Source organism: Moschus berezovskii, chromosome 12 (assembly GCF_049115385.1).
Source record: "Moschus berezovskii isolate FMDL1 chromosome 12, NW_MosBer_1.0, whole genome shotgun sequence".
Classification (NCBI taxonomy): Eukaryota; Metazoa; Chordata; class Mammalia; order Artiodactyla; family Moschidae; genus Moschus; species Moschus berezovskii.
Genome location: NC_142471.1, coordinates 25,469,641 through 25,485,511, shown reverse-complemented (window position 1 = coordinate 25,485,511; position 15,871 = coordinate 25,469,641). Strand labels below are relative to the sequence as shown.

The window sequence follows — 15,871 nt, the reverse complement described above, 5'->3', positions numbered from 1 at the left end:
ATGCCTTCACCATCTTCTTCCTCTGGATACTTTCTTCTTCAGAGCCCTCTTGGCATTGCAAACACTTTGGATCTCCTGGTCCGGCTGACTTCCAAAGCTGACTCTCCAGCCCTGAATGTTTTGCTCTATGGCTGCAGTCCATTATCTCTAGCCCCTGAAGCCATATGCTGTGTTCCTCATCTCTTTGCATTTTCACCTGAGACATGCTGGGACCCGCTCTGCTCTGATACTTGTTTGTCATTACATCACACGTGGTGACTTCTACCTAGCAAGCACATTAAAGCCACCTGGCTGAATTATTTCCAAATGTTTTCTTCCTCCCTTCTGAGAATTCACTTAAAGCTGTCAATAATTTGGTGAGTCTCTTCTAAACAAATGTACTTTTTCGAACATTGTGAATCGGAGAAGGCAATGGCAAGCCACTCCAGTACTCTTGCCTAGAAAATCCCATGGACGGAGGAGCCTGGTAGGCTGGAGTCCATGGAGTCGCTACGAGTCAGACATGACTGAGCAACTTCACTTTCAATTTTCACTTTCACACATTGGAGAAGGAAATGGCAACCCACTCCAGTGTTCTTGCCTGGAGAATCCCAGGGATGGGGGAGCCTGGTGGGCTGCCGTCTATGGGGTCACACAGAGTTGGACACGACTGAAGTGACTTAGCAGCAGCAGCAGCAGCATTGTGAACAGAGGGGATGGAAAAGTTGGGACAGATACAGGTCTGCCTGGAATGTCCTTCTCCTTCCTGTTCTCTCCTCTCTTTCCTCTATATTACTCTCATTCTTGCCAGGCTGGCACACTTATCTTCATCTCTCAAAACCCAGCTCACAAAGCTCCTTGTCTGTGAAACCTCACATAATAACCGTAGCTCTCTCAACACTGCTTCTGCAATAGTCCCATATCTGTCATAGTACTTCTCACTCTTGCCCCCCCAGTTACTAAGCTGTACACCTCTCAAAGGACTTCTCTTCCTTTTCTATATTTCCAGTGCTAGTTCCTGGTCCACAACAGTGATTCAGGATGTAAAACAAAGCAGACACCCAGTATTTGTTAAATGACTCTCAGAGGTCTAAACTCTGTGACTGCAATTATGTAATTCTATGTGCGAGTGCTAAGTCATATCAGTTGTGTCAGACTCTTTGCAACCCTATGGACTATAGCCTCTATCCATGGATTCTCCAGGTAAAAACATGGGAGTGGGTTGCCATACCCTCCTCCACGGGATCGTCCCAATCCAGGGATTGAACCTGGGTCTTTATGTCTCCTGCATTGGCAAGCAGGTTCTTTACCACTGGTGCCACCTTGGAAGCCCATATAATTCTATATGTTTGCACAAATGAGGCTAATTTCTTGGTAATCTTCACATTGTCACAATACCTTACACATGACAGAAAATGTAAAGTGCTTGCCATAGGCTCACACAAAGCAGGGACTCTGTAGGTCCCTTTCCCATCCCCTCTTCTTAGATATAAGATACATTTCAAAAATATCTATCACTGTCTTTTTTTTTTTAATCATTGTCTTAAAGCTTGATAAAGCCTTCACCATCTGTAGACTTTTTTTTAAGTGGGTTTTTTTAGTTTTTTATTTATTGATATATTATCCATGTACCATGAATTTACCAGTTAAAATGTACAATTGATTTGTAATTTATTCATAGGTTACATAACCATAACCACTACCATATTCTAAAATATTTTCATCACTCCAGTGGGAAACACTGTCCAGTTGGCAGGCATTTTCAATTTCCCCCTCCATCTGGCCCCTGGCATCCACTACTCTATTTTCTGAGTAGACTTCTATTATTTAAAATCCACTGACAACTCAGTTCCTGTAGAAAATTGTTCTTTTTTAAAAATTAATTAATTAATCAGTTTATTTGAATGAGCTGAATCTTAGTTGTGGCATGCAGGATCTTTGATCTTCATTGTGGCTTTTTTTCTTTGTTTGTTTGGGTTGTGGCATGTGAACTCTTAGTTGCGGCATGTGGGATCTAGTTCCCTGATCAGGGATCGAACATAGGCCCCATATATTGGGAGCACAGAGTATTAGCCACTAGGCCACCAAGAACCCTAGAAAATTGTTCTTGAACAACCAACCCTACTAGGGAATTCCCTGGTAGTCCAGTGGTTAGAACTCTGTGCTTTCACTGTTGGGGCCTGGGTTGGATCCCTGACCAGGGAACTAAGATCCTACTATCTGTGAGTGGCCCGGACAAAAAATTAAATTAAAATTTAAAAAAACTAAACAAGAAATAACCCTACCAAACATACATAACCTCTGAATTATCTCCCTTCCTCAGCATTCATGAAGAACAGTGTTGAACTTCATTAATTTATACTCACTGATAATGTGATTTTGACACTGCTTGTTAGTATTACGTGTGTCCACATTTTGTTTCCCCAACTATGTGAAAACTTCAGAGTAAGACTCATATCTTCTATTTCTTTTGTGTCTTATCTGTTTAGAGAAACTGATACTATAATACCCTCAATAAATATTCCTGACAGGCCAAATATTGACTGACAGAAGCAATTGGATAATATATCCCATGTTATCTTCTCAGAGAAAAACACTAAGTAAATCCATCAGTGTTATTATTGCTCCAGTGTGTGAATAATATAATTGCTACTGTTGAATACCATCTTTACACATTATACTATACTTTCTGAACAAACATGGATTTAAGTTGCCACATAAATGCCCCACACTTCCCAAGTTTATCTCTCTAGCTTGAACTCCATTTTTGAGCTCCAGACTATTTTGACTTAGATCCTTCATGGACTTTTTAAACTCAACATTTCCAATATTACATTACTCTTAAAACACTCCTTACCACTGACTTCTCTACACACTTCCAACCCCTGCCCTACCCTGCCTCTACCATATATCTAGCTACTCCTCCATCTTCTTTACCAGCTCATCATTCTCCAACTGGCCATTAGGTGTTGCAGTTACTCAAGGCTGGGGCTTTCTTCGTGGCTCAGACAATAAAGAATCTGCCTGCAATGCAGGATATCCGGGTTTGATCCCTGGGTCGGGAAGATCCCCTGAAGGAGAGAATGGCAAACCACTCCAGTATTCTTTGGAGAATCCCGTGGACAGAGGGACCTGGAGGGCTCCATAGGGTTGCAAAGAGTCAGACACGACTGAAATGACTTAGCACACATGGACATGCACAAGGCTGAGTTCTAGGTTCTCTCTCTCTTTAGCTTAGACTTAGCTAATATTATATTTTCAGCCCAGGCTGCTCCCTACATTCACCTCTTCAGTATCTCCTCTTGGAGGTCTCTGAGGCCTCTGCATATTCAGTATGTTGCTACCAAGCACCTCATTCTCTCCCCTGTCCTTTCACTTTGCCCTAGAGCAACAACAGACTGATCCTCTTCCAGTGATCCTTGCCTCAGTGAATCCATCCAGTCATGTAACCAGGAACCTAGGAATTAGCTTTGACACCTCCCTTTCCTCAGTCCTTTTACTGAATCCATCACCAAGTTCTATCCCTTTCATCACTTCAGTGTGTCTCAAATCCATCCACTCTGTCCATTCCCATGGCCTTTACTCTAGACCAATTGCCATGTTTTGCAACAGTGCACTCATACCCACTTTTGTCCTATTTCATTATCTAAGCCACAGGCAGAATGACCATTTCGAAATATACTCACCATGTTAAACACAGCTTAACACTGGCTTCATGTTGCTTTAGGGATAATGTCAAGACTCCTAAAGTGGCTACAAGGCTGCCAGTGGCTGTAAGACTTGACCTATTTCTCTACCTCATCTTATATCACAAATATCCTAGTTTTTCCCACTCCAGCCTCAATGGTTTTATTCTACAATTGCAAGCCAATAATTCCGTTCTTGTAAACCAGTGAATTTCATTTGCAGATATGTTTTATTTTAGACAAAGCAAGCACTTTACAGTTCTTCAGTTTATCAGCTCCCTCTATCATCTTACCGGAGAAGGAAATGGCAATCCACTCTAGTACTCTTGCCTGGAAGATCCCATGGACGGAGGAGGCGGGTAGGCAGCAGTCCATGGGTATGCTAAGAGTCAGACACAACTGAGTGACTTCACTTTCACGCATTGGAGAAGGAAAAGGCAACCTACTCCAGTGTTCTTGCCTGGAGAATCCCGAGGACGGGGGAGCCTGGTGGGCTGCCATCTATGGGGTCGCACAGAGTTGGACACAACTGAATTGACTTAGCAGCAGCAGCTATTATCTTATATATTTGTCAATATAAGTGACCTGCCTGAACCCTGGAGGGGCATAGTATGGTAATGCATTTGAAGTTGTGATTAGATCCTTGAAGATCCCAAACTCTTCTACCATTAACTCTGATTCTTTTTTCTGGAACATCTATTTTTTGGCCATGCCATGGGGCATGCATGATCTTAGGGCCTCAATTATGGGATGGAAACTTTGGGTTCAATCATTACTTCCATAAAGAAGCCTTCTGTAAACTTGTTTTGATCATGCCTCTTTTTATGCTCTTATATCATCATGCACTAAGCCTTTTCTCAGAAGTACTTATCCCAGTTTCAGTTTTACATAAATTTCTCTGGTTATTTGATTAAGATCTCCCTTTCCCACTAGAATATAAACTCCTGAAGTGCAGGGACCAAGTTTTTATTTACTGTTGTATCTCTGAAATGTAGCACCAGTGTAAGAAATACCTGTTGACAACAATAAAAATAAATGAGGTCAGTTCTTTAATTTCTAGTTCATTGCTATATCTAATTGTAACTACACTGAGATAATGTAGTTTGTCTTCTGAAATACTCAGAAAATTCTTACTCATTTTTTAAGGCTCAGTTCAAGACTCAATAGACCTGGCCTCTCTTCTCTTTGTACCTTATAGTACTTTTTGCACACCCCTAATATTGGATAGATACTGACAAATTGTACTTTTTGTATATACTTTTTTTGGAACAGCTTGCTCACTTACAAAAGTCTTTGTAGGAATTTTATCTTATTTCTATAGCTTGACCATCTAACATAATGGCTGGCATACAGTAGGTGGACGGTACATATGCATTGGTTGGATGACTAATGATCTGTTCTGCAAGTCTAGGGGTGCATATACTAAGAAAATGAAAGGAATATAGCACATACTAAGTGCTGAGCACTGTGCTAGGTCCTTTGCTGAAATGATCTTATTTGATATTCATGTCATATCTCAGGGGAAGTATCACTCACCTTTTACAGATTAAAAACTGAAGATCAGGCCTTTATCACCTTTAAGATCACTTACCTGTAAGTAGAGAAACAGACAGTCATGTTCCTGTTTGTTTTCACTATACTGTGTTAGAAATTTAATGTACAGCTTTGGTGGACTGTAGAAAAAGACAATTAGAAAATGTTACTTTTCATTTTTTGGATACCTGATCACTAATGCCATAATTTTAAAAAAAGACACCGTTTCTTAAAATTCCTGCTTTCAGGACTTCCCTGGTGGTCCGGTGGTTAAGACTCGGTGCTTCCACTGCATGGGGCATGTATTCAATCCCTGGTTGTCCCTGGTTGGTGAAATAAGATCCCACATGTCATGAGGAGAGGCCAAAAGAAAACAAAAAATCAAACCATATAAAATATTGTACAATGAAATGAAAGGTGTAAGACCCCCCTTCCTTCATGTGTTCCACTCTATAGAGGTAATCTCTGCTGACAGCTATACTTTATATACATATAAAAGAAAATGTGGATGTTTAATTTCATGTGAAGTTGTATAGCATCTAAAATATTTTAAATTTTGTTTATGGGTACATTCACTAAACACGCAAAGATCATGTTGCATGAGTGCCAAGTTGCTTCAGTCATGTCTAACTCTTTAAGAACCTTTGGACTGGAGTCCACCAGTCTACTCTGTCCATGGGATTTTTCAGGCAAGAATACTGGGGTGGGTTGCCACGCCCTCCTCTAGGGTATCTTTCCGACCCAGGAATGGAACCCAGATCTCCTTTGACTCCTGCATTACAGGCAAATTCTTTACCGCTAAGACACCAGGGAAGCCCAGATTATATGCTATATATGGACAAATTATGTTGTCATTGTTGTTCTGTTGCTAAGTCATTTGTGACTCCGTGGACTACAGCACATTGGCTTCCAAACCCTTCACTATCTCCCAGAGTTTGCTCAAACTCGTGTCCTTTGAGTCAGTGATGCTATCCAACTATCTTATCCATGGAAATTATATATGACTCCAAAGTTATTTAAGTTATAAAGCACCTCTGACATATGAGGCTTATTCCTGGTAAAAATAACTAAATAAAAGTTATTGATCTGTGGTCTGAGACTACTTAATGGAAGACTTAAAAAGACAACTAAGGTTCACGACAATGTTTGTTAAAATGGGGCCTCCTCTGGAAGTTTTAGAGCCCATGGTCCACAACAAGAGAAGCTACTGCAATGAGAAGCTTGTGCACCGAAGCTAGAGAGTAGCCCTGCTTGTCAAAGCTAGAGAAAGCCCCCCTGCAGCAAGGAAGAGCCTGTTCCCCACAAGGAAGACCCTGCGCAGCCAAAAAAATTAGGGGCCTCTCTTGGATTTTGGGAAGCTTGGGTTGGGGTGGGGAGTGGGCAGGGATGACCCCCTGTCTGCAGCTGGTTTAACCTACTCAAACTTGGTGTATGACTGGGTGAAGGTGGCCATCTTCTTCAGCGTTGTCAACACCATGGTGCTCCTCGACCCCTTAGAGCCCAACCAGCCTCCCCAGTGTATCACAGTGCTCTCCATTTTTGAGGAGATGCACTTTGACCTTGGCATCAACGATTGGCTCTGCAAGTATGTATATGACCGCATTGTTGGGGAGCACTCTGCAGTGATCCCAGAGCTGGCAGCCACTGTGGCCACATTTGCCATTGCCACTCTGTGGCTTTGTCTTATGATACTGCCTACCTGTGGTCATGCCTTAACTGCTTTGACCTCAACTTTGAGCTCTGGGTACAGAAGCTGGCAGAGTAGGGGCCTCTAATGTGAACTGAAGCCTCACTTTTGGAGCAGATGTTCTGCAGGCCCCAAGCTATCTTTGGGGCCATGCATTTCTGACCCATCATTGTGTACAACCTTGTAAGCCTGAACAACCTTGAGTTCACAGAGCTGGTCGCCCAGTGCCTGCTACCCACAGGGTTCCCAAAGACCATGCTAGCTGTCCTATTTGTCACCTACTGTGGTGTCCAACTGGGGAAGGAGCCAGACAAACCCTGGCTTAGGAAGAGGAGCCGAAGAAGGACACAGAGAAGCCAGAGGAAGAGGGAGGGGAAGAAGGAGAGGTCCTGCTCAGCTATTCCTGATTCCAGGTCCAGTCTAGGCCAATGGGCCTGACTGATAGAATAAAAGAATTCTCCACCTCTAAAAAAATAAAGAAAAACATGGAACATTGATTTCTCCCTGTTTCATGAAAAGTTGGGGTATATATGGAGTTGGGTGAAGCTTTCAAAGAAGACTTTTTAGGTAGTTATTGCTATATTCACTCTAAATGATATTCACATATTATCTATATTTAAAAAAAACTGCCAAACATTTGGCCTCTGGTATTTTGTATATTTTCATCTTTACTGTTTGTGCCGTAATTCCTATTCCCTTTCTGTGCCTTAAACCTGCTCCTCTTTCTGTTTTCCCTTTTCCATTAATTCTCCATCAAGTCTCTTAACTGCCCTAGCAAAACCTGAAGCAATTTTGACTTATCCTATGCCTTGCTTTCCATATCTAATTTCTTAGAAAGCACAAAAGGTTCTATGTCTTCCATCTATTTTCTTTCTGGTTGCGTTTTCATGCTCTCACCAACTCTCATCTGGAAGATTGCAAAGGCTTCCTATCTCACTTCTTTACAGTCGCATCTGTCAGCGTCTGTCTTCCCAATCATCATGTTCATCTTTTCCAGATTGATTTTTCTAAAACATAGTTGTTATCAGTTTCTCATTAGCCACTGAAATGAGTCTAAACTCTTTAGCCCAACATTGAAACTGTTCATGATATAACCTTGACTTATTTCTCTAATGTTGTTGGTCAGTGGTCTGCCATACAAATGTTGGGGAGTCATGGAGAAGGGGTGAAGGATCTTAAAGCAGGCAAACTGGATAATTCTTTGTTTTTTGAACAAGTTGAGTTTCCTGTATATAGGTATGTGTGTTTGCCCTAGCCAATGTTTAGCTGTGTCAAAGGACAGCTCAATTACCTCCTTCCTGGATTCAGTTCAGTTCCGTCACTCAGTCCTGTCTGACTCTTTGCGACACCATGGACTGCAGCACACCAGGACTCCCTGTCCATCACCAACTCTCAGAGTCCACTCAAACTCATGCCCATTGAGTCAGTGATGCTATCCAACCATCTCATCCTCTGTTGTCCCCTTCTCCTCCTGCCTTCAATCTTTCCCAGCATCAGGGTCTATTTCAGTGAGTCAGTTCTTTGCACCAGGCCAAAGTATTGGAGTTTCAACTTCAGCATCAGTACTTCCAATGAATATTCAGGACTGATTTCCTTAGGATGGACTGGTTGGATCTCCTTGCAGTCCAAGGAATTGAACAGGGATCTCCTGCATTGCAGGCGATTTTTTATCAGCTGAGTTAAGAGGGGAATCCAATATATATATATTTAATAAGCACTGATTCAGTTCAGTCGCTCAGTCATGTCCGACTCTTTGCAACACCATGAATCACAGCACGCCAAGCCTCCCTGTCCATCACCAACTCCCAGAGTTCACTCAAACTCATGTCCATCGAGTCGGTGATGCCATCCAGCCATCTCATTCTATGTTGTCCCCTTCTCCTCCCGCCCCCAATCCTTCCCAGCATCAGAGTCTTTGCCAGTGAGTCAACTCATCGCATGAGGTGGCCAAAGTATTGCAGTTTCAGCTTTAGCATCAGTCCTTCCAATGAACACCCAGGATTGATCTCCTTTAGAATCGGCTGGTTGGATCTCCTTGCAGTACAAGGGACTCTCAAGAGTCTTCTCCAACACCACAGTTCAAAAGCATCCATTCTTCGGCGATCAGCTTTCTTCACAGTCCAACTCTCATATCCATACATGACCACTGGAAAAACCATAGCCTTGACTAGACGGACCTTGGTCGGCAAAGTAATGTCTCTGCTTTTTAATATGCTATCTAGGTTGGTCATAACTTTCCTTCCAAGGAGAAAGCGTCTTTTAATTTCATGGCTGCAATCAGCATCTGCAGTGATTTTGGAGCCCAAAAAACAAAGTCTGACACTGTTTCCACTGTTTCCCCATCTACTTCCCATGAAGTGATGGGACCAGATGCCATCTTAGTTTTCTGAATGTTGAGCTTCAAGTCAACTTTTTCAATCTCCTCTTTCACTTTCATCAAGAGGCTTTTTAGTTCCTCTTCACTTTCTGCCATAAGGGTGGTGTCATCTGCATATCTGAGGTTATTGATATTTCTCCCAGTAATCTTGATTCCAGCCTGTGCTTCTTCCAGCCCAGCGTTCCTCATGATGTACTCTGCATATAAGTTAAATAAGCAGGGTGACAATATACAACCTTGACATACTCCTTTTCCTCTTTGGAATCAGTCTGTTGTTCCATGTCCAGTTCTAACTGTTGCTTCCTGACCTGCATACAGGTTTCTCAAGAGGCAGGTCAGGTGGTCTGGTATTCCCATCTCTTTCAGAATTTTCCTCAGTTTGTTGACCTAGAGCCAGACATCTTGGAATGTGAAGTCAAGTGGGCCTTTTAGAAAGCATCACTACGAACAAAGCTAGTGGAGGTGATGGAATTCCAATTGAGTTATTTCAAATCCTGAAAGTTGATGCTGTGAAAATGCTGCACTCAATATGCCAGCACATTTGGAAAACTCAGCAGTGGCCACAGGACTGGAAAATGTCAGTCTTCATTCCAATCCCAAAGAAAGGCAATGCCAAAGAATGCTCCAACTACCGCACAATTGCACTCATCTCACACGCTAGTAAAGTCATGCTCAAAATCCTCCAAGCACTGATTAGTACCATGAGAAAAAACTAAAGGAGAGAAAAAAGAAGACAGAGGAGACAATGAGCTTCTGTTTCCCTCTTTTCTTCTGTTTTCCTCCTCCCTCCTTCTTTTCACTCCCCCTCCTCCTCTCTCTGCACAGGGGCCGTGGCCATGAGATCAGACCTCCAGGGTTCAGTGCCACCAGGAGGCCACTGACCAGGCTGAAGGACACCAAACTGGGAGGATCAGTTCTAAGGCAGGAGGACTACATTAGTGATTCAATTCAGCAAGTAGGCCATGGGCAGATACTCAGTGCTTGAAAATATCTAGTCACCTTGGTCCTGGGGCAGCCCTGCTGGATCACTGCCCCTCAGGGCCCTGTGTCCTCACCTGTAAAACAGGCACAGGAGTTACTAGTTCTCTCCCTGTCTCCTCTCTGCTCCTCCTGTCTCCCTCTCAGGCCCCAGGAGTCTTGGCTCTTGGCTCCTGGCCTCAGGGCATGCACCTAAGACTGAGTTCCTGCTGCTGCCTTGCTGAGGCCCACAGAGCATATCTTACTCCTGAAGTGATGGGCATGGGCGGGGGGAACTGCCTCAAATTATGAAGGGGCTCCAAGCTCAGGGGAGGAGGGTATATTTATCAAATAAACCACAGGCACCCACCTTCCAGGAGTCACTGGATCACCACCGTAATGACCTCTGCACGCTCCCCTCCCCCACACCTCAGGGAAGCAGCACAGCTTTGAAGAAGGCTTTCAAGGACCCTCAAGAGCCCCTTATCCTGCAGTTTTCCATCACCCTTGCTCCAGTGGGCTGCCTGTACCCAGTGAACTCTCTTTGATCACCCCAGAGCAAGGCTCCAGCCTCCATGACCTCCTCTGCATTCCTAAGGGCAGAACAGTTGGGAATCAAAGGAGAAGCTGCCAGGAAACTACCTGAGGCAAGATTAAAGGGACCAGAGAGGTTCGTCAAGATTAAGGAGATCCAACCACCACTGCACACACCCTAACCTTGTCAGCAACCTCACCCTTTTGAAACTTTGCAGAAGAAGGAATGAAGACTGTTACTCCCTTGATCCTTATCACATACCCTTGCCTGACTATATAATCTCTACTGAGGCTTCCATGGTGGCTCAAAAAGTAAAGGATCTTCCTGCAATGTAGGAGACCCTGGTTCTATCCCTGGGTTGGGAAGGTCCCCTGGAGAAGGGTATAGCAACCCACTCCAGTATTCCTGCCTGGAGAATCCCCATGGACAAAGAAGCCTGACTGGCTACAGCACAGGGTCACTAAGAGTCGGACATGACTCAGCAACTGACATATATTCTCACCAGGGATGGGGGCACAGTTCTTGAGGCACTAGCCTACTGTGTTCCCCGTTTACTTGGAAAAGTAATAAAGCCACTCTTTCCTTTTCGTCTTAAAAAAAGGAAAAGAGAGAGAGAGAGAATGAGTTTTGGTAGGGGTGAGGGTGAAGCGGGTAGTAATTTTAAATATTACAGTCAGGAAAAGCCTCCTTGAGAAGCTTGCTGTTTAGTCTCCCAGTTGTGTCCAACTCTTTGCGACCCAATGGACTGCAGCACGCCAGGCCTCTCTGTCCCTCACCATCTCCCAGAGTTTGCCCAAGTTCATGTCCATTGCACCAGTGATTCTATCCAGCCATCTCATGCTCTGATGCCCTCTTTTCCTTCTGCCCTCAATTTTTCCCAGCATTAGGGACTTTTCCAATGAGTTGGCTGTTTGCATCAGGCGACCAAAATACTGGAGCTTTAGCTTCAGCATCAGTCCTTCCAGCTTCCTTGGTGGCTCAGGTGGTAAAGCGTCTGCCTACAATATGGGAGACCCGGGTTCGATCCCTGGATTGGGAGGATCCGCTGGAGAAGGAAATGGCAACCCACTCAAGTACTCTTGCCTGGAAAATCCCATGGACGGAGGAGCCTGGTAGGCTATGGTCCATGGGGCTACAAAGAGTTGGACACAACTGAGCGACTTCACTTTCCTATTTAGCTTCAGCATCAGTCCTTCCAATGAGTATTCAGGGTTAATTTCCTTTAAGATTGACTGATTTATCTCCTTGCTGTCCCAGGGATTCTCAGGAGGCTTCTCCAGCACCACAATTCAAAGGCATCAATTCTTTGGTGTTCTGTCTTCTTTACGGTCCAGCTCTCAAAACTGTACGTGACTACTGGGAAGACCATTGCCTTGACTTTATGAACTTTTGTTGGGAAAGTGATGTTTCTGCTTTTCAACACACTGTATAGGTTTGTCATAGCTTTCCTGCCAAGAAGCAATCGTCTTCTGACTTCATGGCCGCAGTCACCATCTGCAGTGATTTTAGAGCCCAAGAAAAGAAACTCTGTCACTGCTTCCACCTTTCCCCTTCTATTTGCCATGAAGTAATAGGGCCAGATGTCATAATCTTAGTTTTACTAATAGTTAGTTTTAAGCTGAAATTTTCACTCTCCTCCTTCACCCTCATCAAGAGGTTCTTTAGTTCCTTTTCACTTTCTGCCTTTAGAGAGGTATCATCTGCATATCTGAGGTTGCTGATGTTTCTCATGCCTATCTTGACTCCCCCCTTGTAACTCATTCAGCCCAGCATTTCTTATGATGTGTTCAGCGTATCTGTTAAATAAACAGGGTGACAACAGACAGCCCTGTCATACTTCTTTCTCAATCCTCAACCAAGCAGTTCCATACAGGGTTCTAACTGTTGCTTCTTTACTGGCACACAATTTTCTTAGGAGACAGGTAAGATGGCCTGGTATTCCTATCTCTTTAAGAACTTTCCACAGTTTGTTATGGCCCACACAGTCAAAGGCTTCAACGTAGTGGATGAAACAGAGGTAGCCAAAGATGGAGAAGCTGTATACAGTCAGCAAAAACAAGACCTGGAGGTTGACAAGCTTACATATGTGTAAAATCTGAAGCAGGAGATTGGAGGAAGTTACATGGACTATCTAGGGGTAAAGAAGTACAGGTAGAAAGAACAGCTTGTGCAAAGCCCTGGGAGAAGCATGTCAGGTATTTACGAGGAACAAAGAAGGCAGTGTAACTGAAGGAAGTTCTAGGCATTGAGGTCAGAGATATAACAGTAAACCATTGTAGGAATTCCCCAAGTGATATGGAAGCCATCAAAGGGTTTTGGGATAAGATGTGACAAGATATGCTTTAGGTTTTAAAAAACTGATTTGATTGACATCTTGGGAATAGACAGTAGGAAGCAAGAGAAAGTAGGGAGATTATTTAGGAAATTAGTCAAGCTTTGTGGACTGACGATGGAGTTGTGATTTAATGAAATGAGGAAAGGTTGCAGGTGTAGCATGTTTGTGAAGAAAGATGAGGAATTTAGTTTTGCATTTTCCTCTTCTATTTGCCATGAAGTAATGGGACCATATACTGTGAAAGTGAAAGTCACTCAGTCATGTCCGATTCTTTGCAACCCCATGTACAGTCCATGGAATTCTCCAGGCCAGAATACTGGAGTGGATACCCATTTCCTTCTCCAGGGTTTTTTTCCCAACCCAGGGATCGAACCCAGGTCTCCTGCATTGCTGGTGGATTCTTTACCAGCTGAGCCACAAGGGAAGCCCGGAATTTAGTTTTGGATACGGTAAATAGATGTGCTTCCCTGGTGGCTCAGTCGTTAAAGAACCTGCCTGCAATGCAAGAGATAGCCTACAATGCAGGAGACGTGGGTTGGATCCCTGGGTCAGAAAGATCCCCTGGAGAAGCAAAGGGCAACAATTTCAGTGTTCTGGCCTGGGAAATCCCACAGACAGAGAAGCCTGGCAGGCTACAGTCCATGGGGTCGCAAGAGTTGAACATGACTTAGTGTCAAACCACCACCAATGGCAAACAGATGCCAGTTAGATAAACAAGTGGTGAAATGGGAAATATGAATCAATACACTTGGAGAGTGAGTGGGAAGGGCTGGAGACTGGGAGTCATCAACCTATAAAAAGTGAAAGTTAGTCATACAGTCATGTCCAACTCTTTGCAATTCCATGGACTGCAGCCTGTCCCACTCCTCTGTCCATGGATTTCTCCAGGCAAGAGTAGTGGAGTGGTTTGCCCTTTCCTTCTCCTGGGATCTAACCAAACTGGGGATCGAACCTAGGTCTCTCATATTGCAGGTGGATTCTTTACCAGCTGAACCACAAGGGAAGCCCCATCAACCTGTAAATGCTGTTTAAAACTCTTATGGTGGTGGGTTAGTTGCTAAGTAGTGTCCAACTCTTGCAATCCCATGGACTGTAGCCCATCAGGTTCCTCTGTCCATGGGATTTTCCAGGCAAGAATAATTTAAAACTCTAAGGTTGGGTAAGATCTCTGAGAGTTGTGTGTAGTAACATCTGTAGGTTGAGTAGTTTATTAGTAGCCAGCTGAATAGAGAAGAAATAATTGGCTATTTAAAGTCACTAGACTTGTCAGTTATCATGTGTATACATTTTCCATCTTGGAACTGTACTCAGTTTTGGAGTTGAGGGCCATTATGTGATAATTTAAATCTATAAGGTACATTTCATTTGAAATGGAAATAGATGAGAAGAGATACCAGTATAGCTTACGGGACAGAAAAAAAATGCATGTTAGGACTAGGAACCAGACAATTTTGCTAGTTATTTAACAAGAAAGCATAGATCTTTCTCTTTTTTGATATATAAAAAAATCTTATGGAAGTTTTTCCTGTACTTTTTAATTGTAATAAAACATACTTCACAAAAAATTTACCATTTTGACCATTTTTCAGTGTACAATTCAGTAGCATTGATTACAATCATAATGTTCTACAACCATCCACACTTTCAGGGCCTTTAAATTCTTCACATTAGACAGGCAAATTATAAATAATGATAGTATTTTCTGTGGAAACTGAGTATTAGGAAGATGGAAAAAAACAAGTTGGAAATCTTAACTTTTCATTAGTGATAAACATTGGCTAGAAAGACTTTGCAGAGGCTTATCCATAGAAAGAGAAATGGGGGACCATTGTCAAAAATAGGAAAGGTTGGAGTAAATACTAACAAAAATCTTAATAGATACTTTCTGAGAGGATAAAAGTTCAGCACAACTTTGGTCAGTGAGGAGTTGATGAGGCATGCTCAAGAATGGTGGCTCAGAGGTTAACGCGTCTGCCTCCGATGTGGGAGACCCGGGTTCGATCCCTGGGCGGGAAGATCCCCTGGAGAAGGAAATGGTAACCCACTCCAGTATTCTTTCCTGGAGAATCCCATGGATGGAGAAGCCTGGTAGGCTACAGTCCCCGGGGTCGCAAAGAGTCGGACACGACTGAGTGACTGAACAGAACAGAACAGAAGGGGTGGTTTAAAGAGACAGTCTATAATGCAGTGGGACCAGGGAGAAGAAACTTGGAAGTTCCTGGGAGTTTAGAAGTTGGTGGGGAATAGCGTGGAAATCCAGAGCTAAGCAGAAGGCACAGATTCAGAAAGTCCTGGCAAAGCAGAAGTATTTGTGTAATTCCTTGGGCAATTATTTCTCTGGCAGAGCTGATGGGAATGGAATTGAAGCTTAGGAAGGGGTTAGGGAGGCAGAAACTGAGGCTCATTAAGTTCAGAGAAGGCTGAACTGATTTGGTGAGAAAGAGTGTGCAATGTGAGTACAATTTCATAAGTTCCTGGAAGGCGTGAAGAACCGAAATTTGGTTCTGAAAAAGGTTCTTTTTAGGGAGTTCAGAAGGCAGCCCGATGGACGGTTACAGGACGGGAGAGAGCTTTCTGAGGCGGCGGGTTTGGAAAGGATCTTCTCCCCTGGCCACACTTCCCTTCTTCTGTCTGTAACAGAAGAGGCCTGAACAGCGAAGCCAGAAGTAGGGATGCGGGGTGAGGCTGGGTGAACGGGAGGCGTCCTGCCGGGGCGACCCCCGCGCGGGCCTTGACCCAGGCCCCGCCCCCGGCATACGCCATCAGCCCGCGCCGCGCGGGG

The 15,871-nt window shown here is 43.7% G+C and overlaps 1 pseudogene; it reads left to right on the top strand.

The window, feature by feature from the left end:
• On the top strand, positions 1 to 7,292 carry LOC129555190 (protein-cysteine N-palmitoyltransferase HHAT-like protein; annotated as a pseudogene).
• The last annotated feature ends 8,579 nt before the right edge of the window (positions 7,293 to 15,871 follow it).